Source organism: Oncorhynchus gorbuscha, linkage group LG04 (assembly GCF_021184085.1).
Source record: "Oncorhynchus gorbuscha isolate QuinsamMale2020 ecotype Even-year linkage group LG04, OgorEven_v1.0, whole genome shotgun sequence".
In the NCBI taxonomy this organism is placed as follows: Eukaryota; Metazoa; Chordata; class Actinopteri; order Salmoniformes; family Salmonidae; genus Oncorhynchus; species Oncorhynchus gorbuscha.
Window position 1 is genome coordinate 8226089 of NC_060176.1, and position 23530 is coordinate 8249618.

A 23530-nucleotide genomic window follows, 5' to 3' on the forward strand; every position below is an offset into this window, starting at 1 on the left:
CCACAGGCGGTCCTGAGGTTTAGTCTCTAATAGAGATGGCATGTGGATTAAGCCTACTAGCCTGGTTAAAATAGACTGAACGCCGCTCATAGAGATCCTATTAAATTACTATAGTGTTCCAATTCCTAAGGTCTATGACGCTGCTACACTCAGGCGCTGTAGTTTTCAGTCTGGTTTAGCCAGGCTAGTGGATTACAGCTTCACCACAAATCAAAAATGTAATCCTCCAGTAATTCCTCCAGAGCAACAGCAGCTGAGGGTCTTAGGGCTCTGGGTCAGGCAGACGCTGCCTGCGGGTAGGTCTGATGGCCACATCTGTCCTCATTCTGGGGCTTTACATATACAGACAGTTCACATCAGTTAAATGGTGCCTTGTCGTGAGGAGAGATGGGCTTACTGTACAAGTGTCTTTCGGTGCTTGAAAAGCACTAGGAATAAAACATGTTTTATCACCAGGCAGAGCTGGGTTCAAATAAATATTAATTTGAGTATTTGTATTTGATATACTTATTTTTGGTGTATTTTAGTATTTTTAGCCTACTATTTGAAACTATTTTCAGATACATTATTTGAAATTACTCTAGGACCAAACAGACCAGTTGACACGCCTTGGTCATTGTATTTTGTGTTTTTGTTATATGTTTGGGTAGGCCAGGGTGTGACATGGGTTTATATGTTGTTTTCGTATTGGGGTTTGTAGTATTTGGGATCGCGGCTAATTAGGGGTGTTGTATAGGCTTGGCTGCCTGAGGCGATTCTCAATCAGAGTCAGGTGATCCTCGTTGTCTCTGATTGGGAACCGTATTTAGGGAGCCATAGTTTCGCTTTGTATTTCGTGGGTGTTTGTACCTGTCTCTGTGTTGTAGTCACCAGATAGGCTGTAATTAGTTTCACGTTCCGTTCTATTGTTTTTGTATTTAGTTTCAGTTATTTCATGTACCGCGTTTTCATTCATTAAAGGAATGAGTAACCAACACGCTGCATTTCGGTCCGACTCTCTTCTTTCAACAGACGAACGCCGTTACACCAGTGTTATTTCTATGCTTCCCGTTCTTAAGTTCTGTTTTTGCATCTTTTACTTTCGGTTTTGTTCAACAGCTTCAAACAGGTGAAAATTCAATAGTAATGTTTATCAAAACTATATTTCAGAGGTTTAGATGGTACAATGATTATCTACACAATGACTGATTGTTTTGTCACAAACTGAAATTAGGCTATTAGAATTTCAGCAACCAAGAAATGGCATAGTGCATGTTTAAATTGCATGAATTTAAATATTTGTACTTGAAAATACACTCGTCTGTGTATTTCAGTATTTTCAAATACATGCCAATATTCAATTACTTATATTTTCTAAGAAAACATATTCAAATACTTACTTTGAAATGTTTTTGGAAGTAATTGAAATATCCTAAATAAAACTGCAAAAAAAGAAACGGCCCTTTTTCAGGACACTGTCTTTCAAAGATAATTCATTTGTAAAAATCCAACAATCAGATCTTCATTATAAAGGGTTTAAACAATGTTTCCCGTGCTTGTTCAATGAACTATAAACAATTCATAAACATTCACCTGTGGAACGGTCGTTTAGACACTAACAGCTTACAGATGGTAGGCAATTAAGGTCACAGTTTTGAAAACCTAGGACACTAAAGAGGCCTTTCTACTGACTCTGAAAAATACCAAAAGAAAGATGCCCAGGGTCCCTACTCATCTGCGTGAACGCTGCAAGGAGGCATGAGGACTGCAGATGTGGCCAGAGCAAGAAATTGCAATGCCCGTACTGTGAGACGCCTAAGACAGCGCTACAGGGAGACAAGACGGACAGCTGATCGTCCTCACAGTGGCAGACCACATGTAACAACATCTGCACAGGATCAGAACATCACACCTTAGGGACAGGAACAGGATGGCAACAACAACTGCCCGAGTTACTGCCAGAGTTACACTAGGAACGCACAATCTCTCCATCAGGACAACGTCGCCTATGGGCACAAACCCACCGTCGCTGGAACAGACAGGACTGGCAAAAAGTGCTCTTCACTGATGAGTCACGGTTTTGTCTCACCAGGGATGATGGTCAGATTCGCGTTTAATGTCGATGGAATGAGTGTTACACGGAGGCCTGTACTCTGGAGCGGGATCGATTTGGAGGTGGAGGGTCCGTCATGGTCTGGGGCGGTTTGTCACAGCATCATTGGACTGAGCTTGTTGTCACTGCAGGCAATCTCAACGCTGTGCGTTACAGGGAAGACATCCTCCTCCCTCATATAGTACCCTTCCTGCAGGCTCATCCTGACATGACCCTCCAGCATAACAATACCACCAGCCAAACTGCTCGTTCTGTGCGTGATTTCCTGCAAGGCAGGAATGTCAGTGTTCTGCCATGGCCAGAGAAGAGCCCGGCTCGCAATCCCATTGAGCATGTCTGGGACCTGTTGGATCAGAGGGTGAGGGCTAGGGTCATTCCCCCCAGAAATGTCCGGGAACTTGCAGGTGTCTTGGTGGAAGAGTGGGGTAACATCTCACAACAAGAACTGGCAAATCTGGTGCAGTCCATGAGGAGATGCACAGTAGTACTTAATGCAGCTGGTGGCCACACCAGATACTGACTGTTACTTTTTACTCCCCACCCCTCCCCCTTGTTCAGAGACACATTATTCCATATATGTTAGTCATATGTCTGTGGAACTTGTTCAGTTTATGTCTCAGTTGTTGAATCTTATGTTCATTCAAATATTTACAAATATTTACACATTAAGTTTGCTGAAAATAAACGCAGTTGACAGTGAGAGGGCGTTCATTTTTTTGCTGAGTTTAGTATTTGAACCAATGATGTGTAGAAATCCAGGACTGTGGATAATATGTAATGGCCAATGAGAGGCTTTGAGGCCTCCGGCCACCATATTGGCACTCCCCAGAAGGAGCAGTCCTCCATAGGAATTAATGGAATTCTAAAGCAATTCAATAAATTACATATTTTTAAAGAATTTCTTTGTTGTGGTGGGGTCAATAACATTAGTACCCCGAGAAAAATATATTAAGGAATGTCATTTTTGTTATTGTCATGTTCATGGCACTTAATATAATTTAAAAGTATTTATTAAGGTGTCTGTAGACATTAATAAATGCATTTCTATAGCTTCCCCCCAAAATAATTTTACAATGGAGGAGTACCAAAATGGCTGCATGGTTTCTTCAAAACAGCACCCCCCCTGTAAGTCATCTAGGGTTAATACATATAATTAATTTGAACCCAGGTCTGTTAAAGGGACAGGGGGTTAGGGGTCACAGGAAAGCACAGCAGCACCTAAAATACGTAGGATTGAACAAAGATTGTGATTTCTGACTTGTAACCTCAGCAGCAGTCTAGGCAGTGACACTGGTGACTTATTACAGAAAGGAGACAGACAGTAATGTCATTCAGGCACGGTGGCCTTTAAGTTGATCTCATAGGGGGTCAAATTTGTCCTCTTTAAGATGTTGAAACCACTTAGAGATGTTGAAGATGTAGAAGATGCAGAAACCACTTAGAGGTGAACAAGTCATGAAAATGGTGGTGCAGACTGCATGTTTGCACAAATAGAGGAGTCTATGCGGTGTTGTAAATCAGAACACTATCGGAAAATTCTGAGCATACCGTGAAGGCCTGAGGCAGTGCTTAGAAGCTTTACTTCCAGTTGATGCCAAACATGTCAGTGCATTGATGTGTGTGTGTGTGTGTGTTTGAAAGGAGTGTGTGTAAATGGCAGCTTATGTGTGTATGCAGCATGGGAGACTTTAAAAACTTAGTGACGTGGGTGTGTAGTGGGGATTTGACAGCAGGGAGTGATCGTCGGTCACCCCCGTCTGCCAGAGAGCCAGAACACTCAAAGCTAGCAGCAGCTGCTTGGCTCAACTCCAGTCCTCCAGACTCAGCCATTGAGTACCAGACCAGAGAGTCAACTCCAACACACACCCTCCAGACAGGGCCACAGAGAGCAGGGCCACAGAGAGCAGGGCCACAGAGAGCAGGGCCACAGAGAGCAGGGCCACAGAGCAACGGTTAAGCCTCACCCAGTTATTGTTATCCCCTGCTGATGACAATAGCTCCAAAAGATGACGTTGGAGAGGGCAACTCTGTATGCACCTTGAGTGTAGCAGAGAGTACACACTGTTAAGCTCTCAATTACAGCTGTGCTGCGGATAACAACCAACCAGACAGCAGGAGTGACGCAGGAGCAGCTCAGGGACCACAGGGAGCTCTCATTACCCTCACTGCCTGCTCTGAGGACCACTGGAGTGGATGTGGATGGAGCCAGGAGAAGACTAATGCCTAATGCATCCCCCTTTCCTCCCCATCCCCAATGTGCACGAGTCCTGTCATCATTGTTGATTAGGGCACAGCCTCTTTGTCTGTATCTGTGTCTTTCGTTGGGGCCTGCCCAGTGAATTATCACTAAATATCCTGATCCTAGGATAGAGTTTCGTATCTACACTAATATATCCAGATTTCCTCTCAGGTCTTGAGCCTTATACTACTTTATGTCTCCTGTCGCCACAGAGACTCGCACAGCTCTCAACGCACCCCTGGTCTGTGCCAGCGGGTAACCCATATGTGCAGAGCTAGGGTTACAGTTTCTTTTAAAGCTCCTCCTGTATTCACCAAGGAATGTGACCAAAAAGGACTCAGTCTAACAACCACACAGTCAGGAATGTCTGAAGCAACCAGCACCCTTCCTGGTGGAGAGTTTCCTACTGTGGTAGAGAGTTGAGCTAAAGGAGAGGCTACTGTCTATAGCTGGGTGTGTCTGGTGTACTAGAGACTGTTGTGGGGCTGGAGAATGGAGATGGCAGCCTACTCCTCTGCCTCAAAACGAGTCATTGCCACATGCCCTTACTCAGTTTCTCAGCCAAAACCATACAAGTGTGAAGTGTACACTCCAAGTGTTACTTCTAGTAGTGTACCATATCAACATGGTAATGACTCATTTCAGTGGTATGATCTTGACTGGGTGCTGTTAAATCCCTAGAGGCTAGGACACCAATGAAACATCTTTCCAGGAAATAGGCAACAGTATATCAATGAGCAACCGAGATGACTTTAAAAGCAGCTAAGTCTCAGAGGATGGAAGACAGTTCAGCCTGAACGCCACAGGAATTTCCTCCTTTCACTGGATTCCACAGCTCCATTGTCCAGAACCTTCACTGGTTCACTTACCGGCTGGTGTTAGAAAACAACAAAAACACACATGCTCACTTACTCTTTCACTACACAGATGTGTCTAATTAAAAACAGGACACTGACTTGAAAACGGCACACAAGGAGCCATTATTCTATGACAGGAGTACACAAATCTTACTCTACGAGGTCCGGAGCCTGCTGGTTTTCTATTCTTTCTGATAATTAATTGCATGCACCTGGTGTCCCAGTGCCTGATTAGAAGGGAAGAATGGGGGGGGGGAGCAGTGGAACAAGCTTCGAAGTCCAGATTTTAATTTGAGGGTTCTATGCCATTTAGCAGTATCTCCTTTTTAGAAAGAAGGTATTATCCTTCTCATGGCATTAATTTACACAGCAGAGCAGAAGCATACATTACTCTCGATACAGTTGTTATAGTCCTCTTTCCTAATTGTATCACCTCTCACAAGAATGGCTTGTTTGGAATGAAAACCATGCCTACAGTAGGAGTGATGTCATGGAAAGATTCTGAGCTATGCTGGTACTGTATGAATCGTAATAACATGTGCGCACCCCCGTCTATCAACCACCTGTGGATTACCTGGCAGTGGTTCTGACAGCCTTTAAATGCCTCTAATATAAGAACATAGAAAACCAGACAACAGCAAAGGCAACCAAGGTAGAGCAAACTTAATTTCCCCTTTCTCTGTCTCTCATTCCCACTCTTTTTCCACACACACACACACACACACACACACACACACACACACACACACACACACACACACACACACACACACACACACACACACACACACACACACACACACACACACACACACACACACACACACACACACACACACACACACACACACACACACACACACGGAACAGATTAACCCCACTTATTCTTGCATTCAGAAGCAAACAACAGAGACATGGTTAAGTGTATTACAGAGTGGAAATGTCAATAAAGCCACTAATTCACATGCATAAATCAGCTAACAATGGGACAATTGGATCTCCAAATGAATCCTGATGACTTTTTCACACTGCATCCAAGCATGTGGGTCTACTTTCGCATCAAAATAGTCTTGCCAAGGCAAACCTTAGTCAACCACACACAGTCTCATTTCCTTGGCAACCGTGATTCATTTCCCTGACAACAGGGCAAGGACATCTTCAAGAAGGGAAGCGTCAACAGTCAGTCAGCCTCAGTCTTTGACAAATTGTCATTGAAAACAATGACTGATGTCATTACCGGAGCACAAAATATATAAATTAATCTGTTTTCTGGATAACTCTGTTAGAAGCAGGCTATGGTTTTGTATCCAACAAGGACCATAGGAGCTGATCGTGGACTATAGTAAAAGGCGGGCCAAACAGCCCCCTATTAACATCGACGGGGCTGTAGTGGAGCGGGTCGAGAGTTTCAAGTTCCTTGGTGTCCACATCACCAACGAACTATCATGGTCCAAACATACCAAGACAGTCGTGAAGAGGGCACAGCAAAACCTTTTCCCTCTTAAGAGACTGAAAAGATTTGGCATGGGTCCCCAGATCCTAAAAAGGTTCTATAGCTGCACCATCGAGAGCATCCTGACCGGTTGCATCACCGCCTGGTATGACAACTGCTCGGCATCTGACCGTAAGGCGCTACAGAGGGTAGTACAAACGGTCTAGTACATCACTGGGGCCAAGCTACCTGCCATCCAGGACCTATATAATAGGCGGTGTCAGAGGAAATTGACATTGACACCCACCCCCCGAACACTGCTGTACTCGATGTTTGTTTGTAACCTATGTATAGGCACTTCGCCCCCACCTAAATGTACAGATTACCTCAACTAGCCTGTACCCCTGCACACTGACTCTGTACCGGTGCCCCCTGTATATTGCCTCGTTATTATTATTGTGTTACTTTTTATTTTAGCCTACTTGGTAAATATTTTGTTCTTTTTGAACTGCACTGTTGGTTAAGGGCTTGTAAGTAAGCATTTCACTGTAGTCTACACTTGTATACGGCGCATGTGACAAATAAAAGTTTGATTTGATGTCATTTTCAGTTCAGTCCACCAAGGTCAACTATGTTGCAATAGGCTTAGAACTCCAGAGGGTTACAATAAGCTTGGGACTCCAGGTCTAGGAACCTAGATCACTCATACCTTGAAAAGGGGATCGACCATAGGCCAGGGGATTCAAAATAGCAAGGGCATTTTTATAGCTAAAGGTTGTGCTTTGTCAGCTGGAACAAGGTTTCCCCAAATTCAGTCCTGGGGCCCCCCAGGTGCACGTTTTGGTTTTTGCCCTAGCACTACACAGCTGATTCAAATACCCAACTCATCATCAAGCTTTGATTATTTGAGTCATCTATGTAGTGCTAGAGCAAAAAACAGAAAGTGTGGGCCCCAGGACCGAGTTTGGGAATCCCTGAGCTGGAAGACAGAACATACTTAGTTGGCTTGATGAGTAATGTATTACATGAAGATGTTCCAATTCACCTCTGACCTCATCTGAAATCAATGCTCTTCTCGTCTCTCCACTGTCAGGTAGAGGCCAGTGCATCACATACAACTGATGACAGTCCTGGTCCTTGTGTGACTGACAGCATGATAAAAGGATGATATGTGGGGTGGCGGCCACATCTAGAGGATCCAGTTGCTCGCAGGGCAAAACACAAAAGCATCCAGTCGCTCACTGTGGTGTAGTCTTCTCAAAACAATAGACCAGCCAAAGTCCATCCAATCCCTGCATCCCTTCCTGCCTCCTCCAGTTTAGGGTCACTGTGTTCCTCACTATTCAGCCAAACAGGTCCTCAACAACCTCTCTTCAAACAGAGACCCAATCATGAAAAATCAGTCACTAACTAACCAAGCACAATGAAGGTCTGTTGAACACGTTTCCAGTCTGCAACCGTCCCTCCAGCTACTGCAAACCTCTGTGGCATGCAAGAAATACCCATCCGAGAGAGAGCATACAGTACATCCGAACAATAAGAACAAATCATACATTACAGTCCAGGTCCACGACACAACCTGTAAGACATAACATTGCATCATTAGAATCACCTTGTAATAATGAGAGTTAGCATCTTTTACATTAGCAATGCATTGTACTTCCATATTAGCAAAGTATTCAGATAAACACTCACCAAACCAAGGACCGCACCCTCTAACCCTCTGTTCCAATAGGACAGTAATGGCGATGAAGTCACTCCACTTATTCATACTTATTTGTTCCAACTCAAAATACCAACTCTGACTAATCCCCAAATTACATTGTCTTTGATAAAAAGGACACCCAGCTAAAATACTGTCGCTAGGTGAGCTGTGAAAAGCTTGGCATCGTCAAATCCAGTTAGGGTGCTGTCATAGGCATAACACACTGTCCTTGAGCCGCAAGCATAAAGAACGGGAAAAAATAACGGGATTGAAAAAGAGAATAACACCCACACACAGAGACACACACCCACAGTCATACGCTAGGCAGAAGCACGGACACAGTGACTCAGACTACTTACACACATGCATTGAGTTGTCATCTCTAGAGCATATGTAGAAGTATTTGTAGCCAATTGCACACGGACTGAGGAATTTAATCCATCCCAACATTTAGGGAGTGTGAGTTCACGTTGGAATGTTTTCTTGCCCAGCCCCATGATGGTGGATTCTGATGAGTGGTTTCACAAGGGCTACCAGTAGATTCCTGGAAATGGAACAATTAACCGGACAATAACGTGAAGAGCACTTTCTCCACTGATGGGATGGAGTACTCTAAGCACCACATCACTATAACACCCATCCTTTTCAAAACGGGAGAAACAAATGAGCCCTTGCAACAAAGACCCATTTATGTTAGTTTACAAAAATGATGATACGGTCCAATATGTATCCTTTTTGGAATGTGTCTACCACATCAAGTCTCATTATTGAAAGATCGTGTCGTCACACTTCTCTTTCCATTCTGCATGCAAGTTTTTAAATTCCATACCTCCTTGCCATACTTCTGATAATGATTCATCAAGTCTATTTTTTTTTTTCCGAAAAGCACATATGGTTTTTAGTCTATAGGATTCAAATAGGCCTATACGCCCCCAAGGCAGTTTCACTGAGAGGGAGTGTCCTCTGCTCTTCAAAAGAGACTGCCGGTGCTCAGAACTGCAGCCTGAGACAGAGGGGCTCAGGGAAATGCTAGCTGGATGAAATCTGTATGTAACAGCTGCTATACTGCATATTTCAATGCTACACACTGACATGCAAACATCTTGGCGCAAAAACAAGCATTTTGCTGCATCTGCAAATCTGTGTACGCAACAAATAAACTTTGATTTAGATAGGCAACAACATCTCCACCCCGCTGATCCTCAACACTGGGGCCCCACAAGGGTGCGTTCTGAGCCCTCTCCTGTACTTCCTGTTCACCCACGACTGCGTAGCAACGCACGCCTCCAACTCAATCATCAAGTTTGCGGACGACACAACAGTGGTAGGCTTGATTACCAACAACAACGAGACGGCCTACAGGGAGGAGGTGAGAGCCCTCGGGAGTGTGGTGTCAGGAAAATAACCTCACACTCAACGTCAACAAAACTAAGGAGATGCTTGTGGACTTCATGAAACAGCAGAGGGAACAACACCCTATCCACATCGACGGAACAGTAGTGGAGAGGGTAGCAAGTTTTAAGTTCCTCGGCATACACATCACAGACAAACTGAATTGGTCCACTCACACAGACAGCATCGTGAAGAAGGCGCAGCAGCGCCTCTTCAACCTCGGGAGGCTGAAGAAATTTGGCTTGTCACCAAAAGCACTCACAAACTTCTACAGATGCACAATCGAGAGCATCCTGGCGGGCTGTATCACCGCCTGGTACGGCAACTGCCCTCCGCCCTCAACCGTAAGGCTCTTCAGAGGGTAATGAGGTCTGCACAACGCATCACCGGGGGCAAACTACCTGCCCTCCAGGACACCTACACCACCCGATGTTACAGGAAGGCCATAAAGATCATCAAGGACATCAACCACCCGAGCCACTGCCTGTTCACCCCGCTATCATCCAGAAGGCGAGGTCAGTACAGGTGCATCAAAGCTGGGACCGAGACTGAAAAACAGCTTCTATCTCAAGGCCATCAGACTGTTAAACAGCCACCACTAACATTGAGTGGCTGCTGCCAACACACTGACACTGACACTGACTCAACTCCAGCCACTTTAATAATGGGAATTGATGGGAAATGATGTAAATATATCACTAGCCACTTTAAACAATGGTACCTTATATAATGTTACTTACCCTACATTATTCATCTCATATGCATACGTATATATACTGTACTCTATATCAGACTGCATCCTTATGTAATACATGTATCACTAGCCACTAACTATGCCACTTTGTTTACATACTCATCTCATATGTATATACTGTACTCAATACCATCTACTGTATCTTGCCTATGCTGCTCTGTACCTTCACTCATTCATATATCCTTATGTACATATTCTTTATCCCCTTACACTGTGTATAAGACAGTAGTTTTGGAATTGTTAGATTACTTGTTGGTTATTACTGCATTGTCGGAACTAGAAGCACAAGCATTTCGCTACACTCGCATTACCATCTGCTAACCATGTGTATGTGACAAATCAAATTTGATTTGACAAATAAAATTTGATTTGATTTTTAAATTTGATTTGATTTTATCTTTTTGTAAAACATTTACATCTAAAGCCTATTGGAATAAGGCTGTAACGTAACAAAATGTGGAAAAATTCAAGGAGTCTGAATACTTTCCGACGGCACTGTAAATGAGTTAAATTCCCCTAAAGCAGACCCACAGTCGGAGGATGTGCTTTCTTTTCAACACTTTCAAACAAGTCGTGACCAGATTAGTTTGCATGTGCCAGTTTTTCTTTTCCAAAATGTATTAAATTGTTTCTCCCCGCTCATCACTCTACACACAATAACCCCATAATGACAAAGCAAAAATGGGTTTAGACATTTTTGCTAAAAAAGAAAACGAAAAATGACATTTACGTAAGTATTCCGTCCCAGCAGTACATCATCAGATACGTCATCAGGGTGCACAACAGAACATTGTATGGACTACACTCGGTGTGTTGTTTATATTACTTTTTTTCTCTCCAATAAATCGATTTTAATCAGAACTAAAGATTCATTGCTAAGGATTCCACGATGCGGTTAGCCTTTACAGTTGGGACTGCAAGATTGTGTTCCATTTTTTTGAGTGGATTCTGTGAGTGCTAGCTGGCTGTACTACATACACCTGTCATCGTTGTGGAAAAGACTCATCTTTTCGTAAAACAACTGGTTGCAGTAAAGAGGATACTAAGGAGATCCTGAGGGAAATCGACTAGTATCAACAGTTTTAAGCTATGGAGGGACAACATACTCCATCATGGAAAGATCCGACTACCTCACAAAAGAACTTTAACCCAACAAAAAAAAAGAAAAACAGATTAAATCTACAGACACGGACGATTTACTTACTGTTGAAGTAGAGGCTAGTGCTCTGGCTGGAATCCATGCAACACTGAAAAAGTTGTGTGAGGAGGTTGCAGGGCTGAGGGGGAGTTTGGAGTTCAGCCAGAGTAAAATTCTCACGCTCCAAGGAGAAAACAAGCACTCACAGCCAAGGTAAAAATCCACGATTCCAACATGGATTGTCTACTCAGGGAAAACAGGATGATGAAGGAGTTGCTACTAGACAAAGTCGTAGCATGCGTGAAAATATTTTTTTTCTGGGATTCATGAGGACGCATCCAATAATCCAGAGGGGGCGATCAGAGAATTCTTGCTATCCGCCTTGAAACTTCTTATAGAGTCTGTAAACAAGGTGGCTTTCCACCGAGTACACAGACTTGGAGCAAAAGACCGAGGGTCCCTGACCGATCATTGCAAAATTTGAACACTACCAACAAAAGGAGCTAATCAAAAGCAGAGGAAGGGAGCTTAAAGGGACCAAATTCGGTCTCAATGACCAATTTCCAAGAGAGATAAACAAACGTCGTAAAAGACTGTATCCGGAACAAAGGCAACAAAGGGAGAAGGGTAAGTGTTCCTTTCTCAATGTGGAAAAACTCTTTATAGATGGACAGCTATTCTGAGACAGAATGCAATCGGATCATCATCTAATTGGCATTCACATAACTCTTAAAGATTTTCCACGTGGACGGGGATATAAATGTCCTCTGGTCTGACGAAACAAAAGTAGAACTGTTTGGCCATAATGTCCATCATTATGTTTGAAGGAAAAATGGGGAGGCTTGCAAGCCGAAGAATACCATCCCAAACGTGAAGCACGGGGTGGCAGCAGCATGTTGTGGGGGTGTTTTGCTGCAGGAGGGACTGGTGCACGTCACAAAATAGATGGCATCATGAGGGCGGAAAATGATGTGGATATATTGAAGTAACATTTCCAGGCATCAGTCAGGAAGTTAAAGTTTGGTCGCATATGGGTCTTCTAATGGACAATGACCCAAAGCATACTTCCAAAGTTGTGGCGAATTGGCTTAAGGACAACAAAGTCAAGTTATTGGAGTGGCCATCACAAAGCCCTGACCTCAATCCTATAGAAAATGTGTGAAAAAGCGTGTGCGAGGAAGGAGGCCTACAAACCTGACTCAGTTACACCAGCTCTGTCAGGAGTAATGGGCCAAAATGCACCCAACTTATTGTGGGTGTAACGGCGTTCGTCTGTTGAAGGAAGAGAGTCGGACCGAAATGCAGCGTAGTGGTTACTCATGACTTTAATGAAGGAAAACGTAACGATACATGAAATAACTCATAAATACAAAAACAACAAACGGAACGTGAACCCTATTACAGCCTATCTGGTGAACACTACACAGAGATAGGAACAAACACCCACGAAATACAAAGCGAAAGTCAGGCTGCCTAAATACGGTTCCCAATCAGAGACAATGACAAGCACCTGACTCTGATTGAGAATCGCCTCAGGCAGCCAAGCCTAACAACACCCCTAATCAGCCGCGATCCCAAATAATACAAACCCCAATACGAAAACAACATATAAACCCATGTCACACCCTGGCCTACCAAACATATAACAAAAACACAAAATACAATGACCAAGGCGTGACAGTGGGAAGCTTGTGGAAGGCTACCCACAATGTTTGACCCAAGTTAAACAATTTAAAGGCAATGCTAGCAAATACTAATTGAGTGTATGTAAACTTCTGACCCACTGGGAATGTTATGAAAGAAATAAAAACTGAAAAAAATTCTTTGCTATTATTCTGACATTTCATCTTAAAATAAAGTGATGATCTTAACTGACCTAAGACAGGGAATTTTTACTCTGATCAAATGTCAGGAATTGTGTTTTTTATTTTCTTCTTGGTGGGAGGGACTGTGGGAGGGATCACAAATGGTTGAGGGACAGCTATTGGGGAACTGTGGGGGGGCAGGGATCTTGGAGGGTTCGGGTTCACGTTTTTTGGCCTGGTGGGAGATCTGTCAACGTGTGCTTGAGCAGGGTATTGACTCTGGATGCTTCTGTGTGTCACTCTGAATGAGAGTCTGTTGGATGACTGGTATGATGTAGTTGTTGAGCGGCTTCACTGCAAATATTTTGTATGTTTCGGATATTCAATAAAAACATATTTTTTTAAATAACTAAGTATTCAGTCCTTTGTTGAAGCACCTTTGGCAGCGAACACAACGTTGAGTCTTCTTGGGTATGACGCTACAAGCTTAGCACATCTGTATTTGGAGAGTTTCTCCCATTCTTCTCTGCAGATCCTCACAATCTCTGTCAGGTTGGATGGGAAGCATGCTGCACAACTATTTCCAAGTCTCTCCAGTGATGTTTGATCTTGTTCAAGTCTGGGCTCTGGCTGGGCCACTCAAGGACATTCAGAGACTTGTCCTGAAGCCACTCCTGCGTTGTCTTGGCTGTGTGCTTAGGGTCATTGCCCTGTTGGAAGGTGAAGCTTCACCACAGTCTGAGGCCCTGAGCACTCTGGAGCAGGTATTCATCAAGGATCTCTTTGTACTTTGCTCCGATCATCTTTCCTTTGATCCTGACTATTCTCCCAGTCCCTGCTGCTGAATAACATCCCCACAGCATGATGCTGCCACCACCATTCTTCACCGTAGGGATGGTAGGGAAGGTGCCAGATTTCCTCCAGATGTGACGCTTGGCATTTGGGACAAAGAATTCAATCTTGGCTTCATCAGATCAGAGAATCTTGTTTCTCATAGTCAGAGAGTATTTAGGTGCCTTTTGGCAAACTCTAAGCGGGCTGTCATGTGCCTTTTACTGAGGAGTGGCTTCCATCTTGACACTAACATAAAGGCCTGATTGGTGGAGTGCTGCAGAGCTGGTTGTCCTTCTGGAAGGTTTTCCCATCGCCACAAAGGAACTCTAGAGCTCTGTTAAAGTGACCATCGGGTTCTTGGTCACCTCCTAGACTAAAGCCCTTCTCCCCAATTGCTCAGTTTGGCCGGGCGGCCAGCTCTCGGAAGAGTCTTGGTGGTTCCAAACTTCTTCCGTTTAAGAATGATGGAGGCTGTGTTCTTAGGGAACTTCAATGCTACAGAAAATGTTTGGTACCCTTCCCCAGATCTGTGCCTCTACACAATCCTGTCTCGGAGCTCTACGGACAATTCCTTCGACCTCGTGGCTTGGTTTTTGCTCTGTCAACTGTGGGACCTTATATAGACAGGTGTGTGCCTTTCCAAATAATGTCCAATCAATAGAATTTACTGCAGATGGACTCCAATCGAGTTGTAGAAACATCTCAAGGATGATCATTGGAAACAGGATGCACCGGAGCTCGATTTCAAGTCTCATAGCAAAGGGTCTGAATACTTATGTAAATAAGGTATCTGTTTTTAATACATTTGCAGCTAATCAGAATGAGTTTTTTCGCACAAAAGGGAAATACACCATCGTAGACCATCGTAAATTAACATTAAATTCTCTGGAAACATCTCTGGTGGACATTACTGCAGTCAGCATGCCAATTGCATGCTCTCTCAAAACTTGAGACATCTGTGGCATTGTGTTGCATGACAAAAATAGAGTGGCCTTTAATTGTCCCCAGCACAATGTGCACCTGTGTAATGATCACGCAGTTTAATCAGCTTCTTGATATGCCACACCGGTCAGGTGGATTATCTAGCAAAGGAGAAATGCTCACTAACAGGGATGTAAAACAAATGTTTGCACAACATGAAAAATAAGCTTTTGTGCATATGGAACATTTCTGGGATCTTTTATTTCAGCTCGTGAAACATGGGACCAGCACTTTACATGTTGCGTTTATATTTTAGTTCAGTGTACAGCCGATGGCCTTTTGAGGAAATCTAACTCGATATTATTGATAGACTATGAAGGTTGAACCATTTGTGACAGTTAAAAAGACCACATGACAAGTCTGTCCTGAGGTAAACTAATGAGTCACAGCTCCCTCAGACTTGTCCGTCAGCGTGTGAGAGCACAGCAATGACATTCAGAGTGAGCCAGAGATCTTAAGGCCGGTGCCTGGCATTCCTTCATTACATAACACTCAGCAACTCCTTATATACAGACTTCTCGTTTGGATCCAGGCAATTAGCCAGACCACCTGGTCACGTCTGTGTCCTAGGGTCTGTACTGAATTCGCTTTTGTTCACATCTCAAGAGATGTTGTCAACAACTTTTTATTTGACACAGGGGAAATTAGCCTGTTTGATTTGGGTTTGGTGTGGTGGTGATTAGTGCACTCAACGATTATCCAAGTTGACTACTGGAGTCACAGCCAAAAATCATATGACAACCAAACTTAGCTACCATACCCCCGTACTGCACAACCAAGGCATATACTGGGAATAGATGAAGGAGGTCAACCCTTCCATCTAGTTTCCCATCTCTATGTTTGGGGTGGCAGGTAGCCTAGTGGTTAGAGCATTGTGCCAGTAACCGAAAAGGTTACTAGATCGAATCCCCGAGCTGACAAGGTAAACAAATCTGTTGTTCTGCCCCTGAACAAAGCACTTAACCCACTGTTCCCCTGTAGACAGTCATTGTAAATAAGAATTTGCTCTTAACTCACTTGCCTAGTTAAATAAAGGTTACATTTAAAAAAGAATCACATCCAGTGGTCTGATAATCAACATTTAAATGAGATGTGAAGACTGCCTGTCTGGCTAACAACTAATGCACATGCTGGGTAGGTAGCGGTACAGCACACAAAGCGCAGTCTGACTGCAGGTGTTCTGGGCTGTAATAAGAGTGTCATTGACTGTAGAGTAGCTGACTGAGGAATAGAGGTAGTAAGACTATAGAGTAGCAGACTAGAGGCTCAGTCTGTCCTGATGAAACAACAGCTGTGATAATGGCAGGCGGAGTCAGACAGACGGCCAACTGTCTGTAGTGTCCTGAATCCTGGCTGAGCAATGAGCTATATCCTAGTCAGTGTGCCAGCTCACAGTCTGCCAGTAATGATACAAATGTTTGCAATGTGGCTCAGTTGGCAGAGCATTGCGCTTGCAAAGACAGGGTTGTGGGTTCAATTCCCACAGGGGAACAGTACAAAAAAAATGTATGTACTAACTACATACTGTAAGTTCCTCTGGATAAATAAGAGTGTATGGTAAAATGACCAAAATGTTTTCATAATATACAGTATTATTGTAAGCTGGACTAATTTGTATATAAACGGCATACCTTCAAATCTAAATAAAACAAATAACACTTGATGTACATACATTTACATTTACATTTAAGTCATTTAGCAGACGCTCTTATCCAGAGCGACTTACAAATTGGTGCATTCACCTTATGACATCCAGTGGAACAGCCACTTTACAATACATAATGATACAACTTCAACAGGTCAACAGTGACGTGTTGTGACCTACAGGTAATGTGATTGTTTCCATTAAATCAACGGCAACCCTCCCACAGAACACATTACATTTGTGCATGTCTGTGACAAAGGTAAATTGTCAAGTTGGGCCTTTTATAACAGAGGAGTTAAGAACAGCCTAATATTAGTATGTAGATGATCATATAGAATGGTCTCTTTTATCCTTTAGCTGCTTCGGAGGAACTTTGCTCGCAATAATGTCGTCCTCATGCCCATCTTTTTCAGGGGGTAAACTTCCTATGCTTACAGAACACAAAAGAGGCGGATATCCTGGGAGTGACAACAGGGGGACTTCACCCAAAAGGTCATGTCCACCCAATGCTCCTTTGACCTCAGAGCTATGTTGAAGGGAACAGGTATGGAGAACACTACTTGCAAAGCAGCACACAGCAAATAGATCAAACACGTTCTGCTTTAAAGCATTCAACAGCAATGGAAAGCTAAATGCACAAGTTATAGCCTACATCCAACCCCCTCCAAAATCATTATTTTACAACCAGACATAACATAGAGAGGAATAAATCCTCTACCAAAACAACAATACGTCTGCTACATAAATGTCATTACTCACCTAGAAACTTTGTTTTGAATGAATAAACCCACTGCTTTTAGTCCATTTTCATATCTCACTGAGAGTGCATAACATTCTGTCAGTCTGTGTTGCATGTGCACAGTATGATCATGATGGATGGGTGGTTGGGGTGAGGGCTGTGGTGCAGCAGGATTTAGTAGAAGGCCTTGGCTGGAGGCCCTGCAGAGTTAATGAGTCAGATTAGTCCTTATTGTGTGTTCCCAGGGATTAGCACACTGGCCACACTGAAGTCTCCTCATGTCAACCAAGAGAGGGGGGGGGGCAATCGAAGGAGATGGGCATATTGAGACGGAGGACAAGAGACCTTTATCAATTGTGTGTGTGTCTCGGTCTGATTGTTTGTGTAAACGGTGCTCCAGCTACGGGGCGTTGGTAGGGCGGCACAAATTCTTCCCCAGGAGATACAGGAAGGAAGTCTTTAGCACTAGGGAGAGGTAGATATGTCTGGACCCCACCCAAAAGCGATAAGAGAGAGGATCAGGCTGGGGCTGGCCAAATCATCATCATGCCAGTATCTGCTCTGAGGCTGTACTTTCATTATTTTATCAATTGAAACACACAAAGTAAACTCTCTGTGAAACACTGATGTACGGAAGCAGAGGGAACACTAAAGCAAATGGAGCATTTGAAACACTCAGGGGTTCCAGGAGGTGGAGGAGCGGCACTAGTCTTCCACACAGGAGAGCTAGTAGGGGAGAGTGTGTGTACATGTTCCACTACGCGAAGGTGGCTCTGACAGATTGTGGTGACCCCCGTTCTCAAGAGACACTGCAAACAGACACTTTCACTTCCTGTTGTAACTGCCTGTATATCTTCACTGTCTGTACTGTCTTTACCACCAATGGAAAGATGTTGAATTCAACATGGCGCAGCATACAGCATGTTCCTCATCGTGTCTTCACCCATACTGTAGGTTCCATGACCCACTTGAATATATTTCTTCCTCCGATCCAGTGGATTCAACGGCTAAACTGTTGAATATATTTATTCCCCTTTAAAAATCAGGCCCCTAAAAGTGAAAGATTTTAGGGAAGTTAATAATTGCTGACAAATCAGAATATTTGCCTGCAATATGGTCCGGCACGCAAACAAACAGGGTCAGACAGAGGCATATAGGACAAACACCCCACGATGTAGGAAAAACAACTCAGGCAAAACAATGATTAGAGATTCAACACAAAACTCTCAATGAGGATGGAGAACCTGGTATCTGTCCAGCCAGTGTAGACGTGTTCCTCAGTGTAGTACTGAGGCCTGCTCTGCTCCGCCCCAACTCGTCAAACTGTCAAATCTATCAAAGTACCAGCCTTTCCATAACTACCGCAGAGCAGTAGACAACACATTACGGAGAGAACACAATAGATAATTACATCATCAATGGAAAACGTTAAAACACTTCTCACTGTTTAGATTGATCTGACTGCTCTACTACAAGGACACTAAACACTGACTCACAGATCCATGAGCAGCAGGCCCCTGCCTCAATGTGTCTGTCTGTATGTATTTAGTGCTGGCAGGTGCATACATTTCTCCACTGAGTCAAAATGACAATGGGTTAGTGATGTAATCAGCCAAATGATACACATAGCATATACAAAGCCCAATGTATGCACTGGTGACATCTATATGCAGATGGTTCTTCTTTGCTAGTGCAGGCGGAGCTGTTTGACATAAGAGACATTGAAATGGCTTCAATACCTTGGGTTTAGTAGTCTACAAGCAGTTTTATTATCCCACCGTACAACGCAATTACCGACATGTGCCTGTTCGGCAATGCTTTGGTCGGATAGTTTCGATTCGGAATGCACCGTTACTAACCGTTACAAACTAATTATATTTGGTAAACAATAAGCAGCGCTGACATGTTATATTTTTTCCAGGTAATTCAATTGGGAAAAAACAATCATGGCTATGCATGAAGGTGGATTTAAACAGGCTTTTGCCAGTTACAGTGAATGTGTCTCATCCTTTGTCACACAGCTGGGTGTAACAGCAGGCCACTACAGACTGTAGTGCCTTCAACTTGGGTCAGAATGGGGCATTGGCACAACCCCAACAGCACCATCCTCAGTCCGGATCATTTCCCTTGTGTGGTGAATTGCATATAATATGTTCTACTGCTAGTCTGAGATACATACTCGGTCTAGAAACTTGGGTTAGGGAATGCCCTACTTACACCCCCAGTAAATTTAATATTTTTTAAGCAAGGCTCTTTTCCATAAAAATAAACCTTGCTCAATCTCATGATTACACTGCTTGGTAGCCTACTAAGAGGGAGAACCTCAGATGTTCTTTTTCATTCTTCCAACAATTTAAACATCTTATGAGTCAAATCCATATGGGCAAATCAATGCACACCACTCACCATATGGGCTAATCAATGCACACCACTCACTATTTCTAATTGTAACATAATATGGTATTATTATGCGACGAAACACATTGGAGGCTTTCAGATTTCCCGTTTTTGTAGGGAATAAGGGGAAGATTCATCCTGCTTATCTCCCATGGGCAGGTCACTGAGAAGCAAAGGAAACCTGATGAGCTGAAAGGGTAAATATTAGGGGGAAAAACCCTTGAAAACCCATTCTTAAAAGAGATACTGCTGCATATCTATAGAAACAGCCTTTATTATTTCCTAATTAGTGGGATCGTTTTTAGATTGACATGTTGTCAGACACTACAGATCTGGTCCCCTATATTTTGATAAATATGTCTATAATAATAATAATTAAGGCTACCATTTGGCAAATCCAAAAATGATTTTAGGTTGAATAGATTATTAGATGTGTACTTGAGCAAATATGTTTTATAATGCGCTACAAAGCAAAAAGGTAGATCCCCAATTAAAAAGATGACAAGGGAAAGTTGATTCAACCGTCTTCAAAAGCGATGCGATTTTACAAGTCTCTGCTCTTCAGACCACGGCTGCCCAATTCCGGTCCTGGAGGGCCGAAACACTTCTGTTGTTTGTGTCTACCTGGTAGTTAATTGCACTCACCTGGTGTCTCAGGTCTGAATGAGTCCCTGATTTGGAGGATGAAAACCAGAATGTTCAGGCCCATTAGGGCCGGAATTGGGCAGCCCTGCAATAGAACGACTGGTTGCCTCCCACAATGTACTACCTCTCTATTTAGTATTTACGTAAAGCGAAGGTGTGACTGCGATATGTGGTGGGATTTGTAGGCCACATTGAAACCAACATTGTAACATGGATAGACAACATAGAAAAATGTCATTTGAAATGCGCCACCTAAATGTATGCTCAGAAAATGTGACAACTTTTTTTACACTGGGGTAGCCTACCACAAAGAGAACATTCCTCTCAGTAGTTTATTACATCATATTATCACTTGGGCAAACCCAAATTAAGAATGCGTCTTACCTGTTTGTAGGAAACGTATACCGGTAGTCTCGAAATATAGAATGAACGTATTCTAGAGACGACTTCGTTGTGGACGAATTATTCTCTTGTCCACTGCAGTTAAATTGTAATTCCACTGCGAGCGAAATGTTCTCTGGGTCCCCGTGCGCTCTTGAGGGCTTGCTTTTGAATGCGGAAAAGATGTCCATCAAGAAGCTACGGTGTACTCACACCCACATGAAGAGCGAACAGAAGATAGTTATATCGGTTTTTCCCCAGCCATTCCCCTCATGGATCAACTGATTGTTAGGCGCTTATGAGTTACACAATTATGTAACAACTGGGGGAATATCAATCAAATGCGTCTCACTGTGTGAAATACAGCTCATCGTGGTAGTGAGGGACATCACTGCCAGTCTTACATAGCAGCATTGCACTTTGTCTTCTGTGCTGCGTGAACACTTTTCCAATAAAATAAAAATATATACTTAAACCACTGACTAGATAAAGCAAGCAACACCTGTCAGAGAAGACATGTGCTGTGTTCATACACTGTCTGTTCCCCCAGTGGTTTTGCAAATGTTCCTACTAATGGAGGTATTACTTACCTTCTGTTACCGCTTCCTTCCTGTTAGGGGTGCAGGAATAAAGCACCAGGGAGCAGCAATATACCTTAGGACGTTCACCAGGAGTTTCAAATATTGTACTGTGGGTTTTATTGCATGGGTTTGAATCGCTGTAGAAACTACAATTTGGATGAGTCGATACAGTTTTGTTGAAGTCCTTGCAGTGAGAAGATATGATTACAGATTGTGACGGCACAGATAAGTCATTCGGTCTTCCCTGACTTGTTTCCTAAGTGTCAAATCAAATTCACAGATATATACTGCATTTTAGGTCCAAACTGTACTTTTCCAAGACAATATTTTTTAACCATCTAAAAACGCCCAAATATGTTGTCTAGCATATTTGCTAAAATAGTAATTGTAGCTAAAAATTAGACATTCCTACTATGTGTATAAATGTAATTACAGCCAGTGGCTCATCTGTGTTTCACAACCCTGGTTCTCAAGTAGCCAAAACAGTAACCCTTTTTATTGTAACCCTGGACAAGCACAACTGATCATCAGGCAGGTAGCCTAGTGGTTAGAGCTTGGGCCAGTAACCGAAAGGTTGGTGGATTGAATCCCCGAGCTGACAATGTAAACATCTGCCATTCTGCCCCTGAGCAAGGCAGTTAACTCACTGTTCCCCGGGTGCCGAAGACGTGGATGTCGATTATGGCAGGCCCCGCACCTCTCTGATTCAGAAGGGTTGGGTTAAATGCATTGTTGTACAACTGACTCGGTATCCCCCATTCCCATCAAGCCCTCAATGAGTTGTCAAGGGCAACAACAAACCTGTGTACTGTTGGGGATCCTAGACGACCGAGGTTAGGAAACAGTGATTATCTAGTGCACAGACAGTGCATTCGGAAATTACTTTATCCACATTTTCTAACGTTAGACTTATTCTAAAATAGATGTTTAAAAAGAAAATACACAAAATACCCCATAATATCACAGCAAAAAAAGGTTGACATTTTTGCAAATTGATTTTTTTTTAAAGAAACTTAATACATAATTATTCAGACCCTTCGCTATGAGACTCAAAATTGAGCTCAGGTGCATCCTGTTTCCATTGATCACCCTTCATGTTTCTACAACTTGGGAGTCCACCTGAGATAAATTAAAATGATTGGAAAGGCACACCTGTCTATTTAACGTTTGACAGTGGAAGTCAGAGCGAAAACCAAGCCATGAGGTCGAAGGAATTGTCCGTCGAGCTCCAAGACAGGATTGTGTCCAGGCACAGATCTGGGGAAGGTTACAAAAACATTTTTACAGCATTGAATGTCCCCAAGAACACAGTGGTCTCCATTATAGGGAAGAAGTCTCTTCCAAGAGCTGGCCGTCCAACCAAACAGAGCAATCGGGGGAGAAGGGCCTTGGTCAGGGAGGTGACCAAGAACACAAGTCTCTCTGACAGAGCTCCAGATTTCCTGTGTGGAGATGGGAAAACCTTCCACAAGGACAACCATCTCCGCAGCACTCCACCAAATCAGGCCTTCATGGTAGTGGCCAGACGGAAGCCACTCAGTAAAAGGCACATGGCAATCTCCAAGCGGGCTGTCAAAAGGCACCTAAAGTACTCTGACCATGAGAAACAAGATTCTCTGGTCTGATGAAACCAAGATTGAACTCTTTGGCCTGAATACCAAGCGTCAGGTCTGGAGGAAACCTGGCACCCTCCCTACGGGGAAGCATGGGGGTGGCAGCATCATGTTGCGGGGATGTTTTTCAGTGGCAGGGACTGGGATACTACTCAGGATCGAGGGAAAGATGAACAGAGCAAAGAACAAAGATCCTTGATGAAAACCTGCTCCAGAACGCTCAGAACCTTAGACTGGGACGAAGGTTCCTTCCAACAGGACAAAGCCCCTAAGCACAAAGCCAAAACAACGTAGAAGTGG

General features: G+C 43.4%; 1 protein-coding gene across 9 annotated transcripts in view; it reads right to left on the reverse strand.

The window, feature by feature from the left end:
• LOC124033586 (adenylate cyclase type 2-like) overlaps nt 1–22606 on the reverse strand; it is a 90150-nt gene extending 67544 nt beyond the window's left edge. For 2 of the 9 annotated variants that reach the window (XM_046345659.1, XM_046345658.1), the window contains exon 1: nt 21040–21372. The gene's annotated coding sequence lies outside the window, so the exon portion shown is untranslated. Of the gene's footprint in view, nt 1–7665; nt 8200–8315; nt 8686–21039; nt 21375–21626 lie in introns of those variants that run through there. The other 7 variants (XM_046345656.1, XM_046345654.1, XM_046345653.1 and 4 more) reach the window with 7 other exon arrangements.
• Nucleotides 22607–23530: the final 924 nt, after the last annotated feature.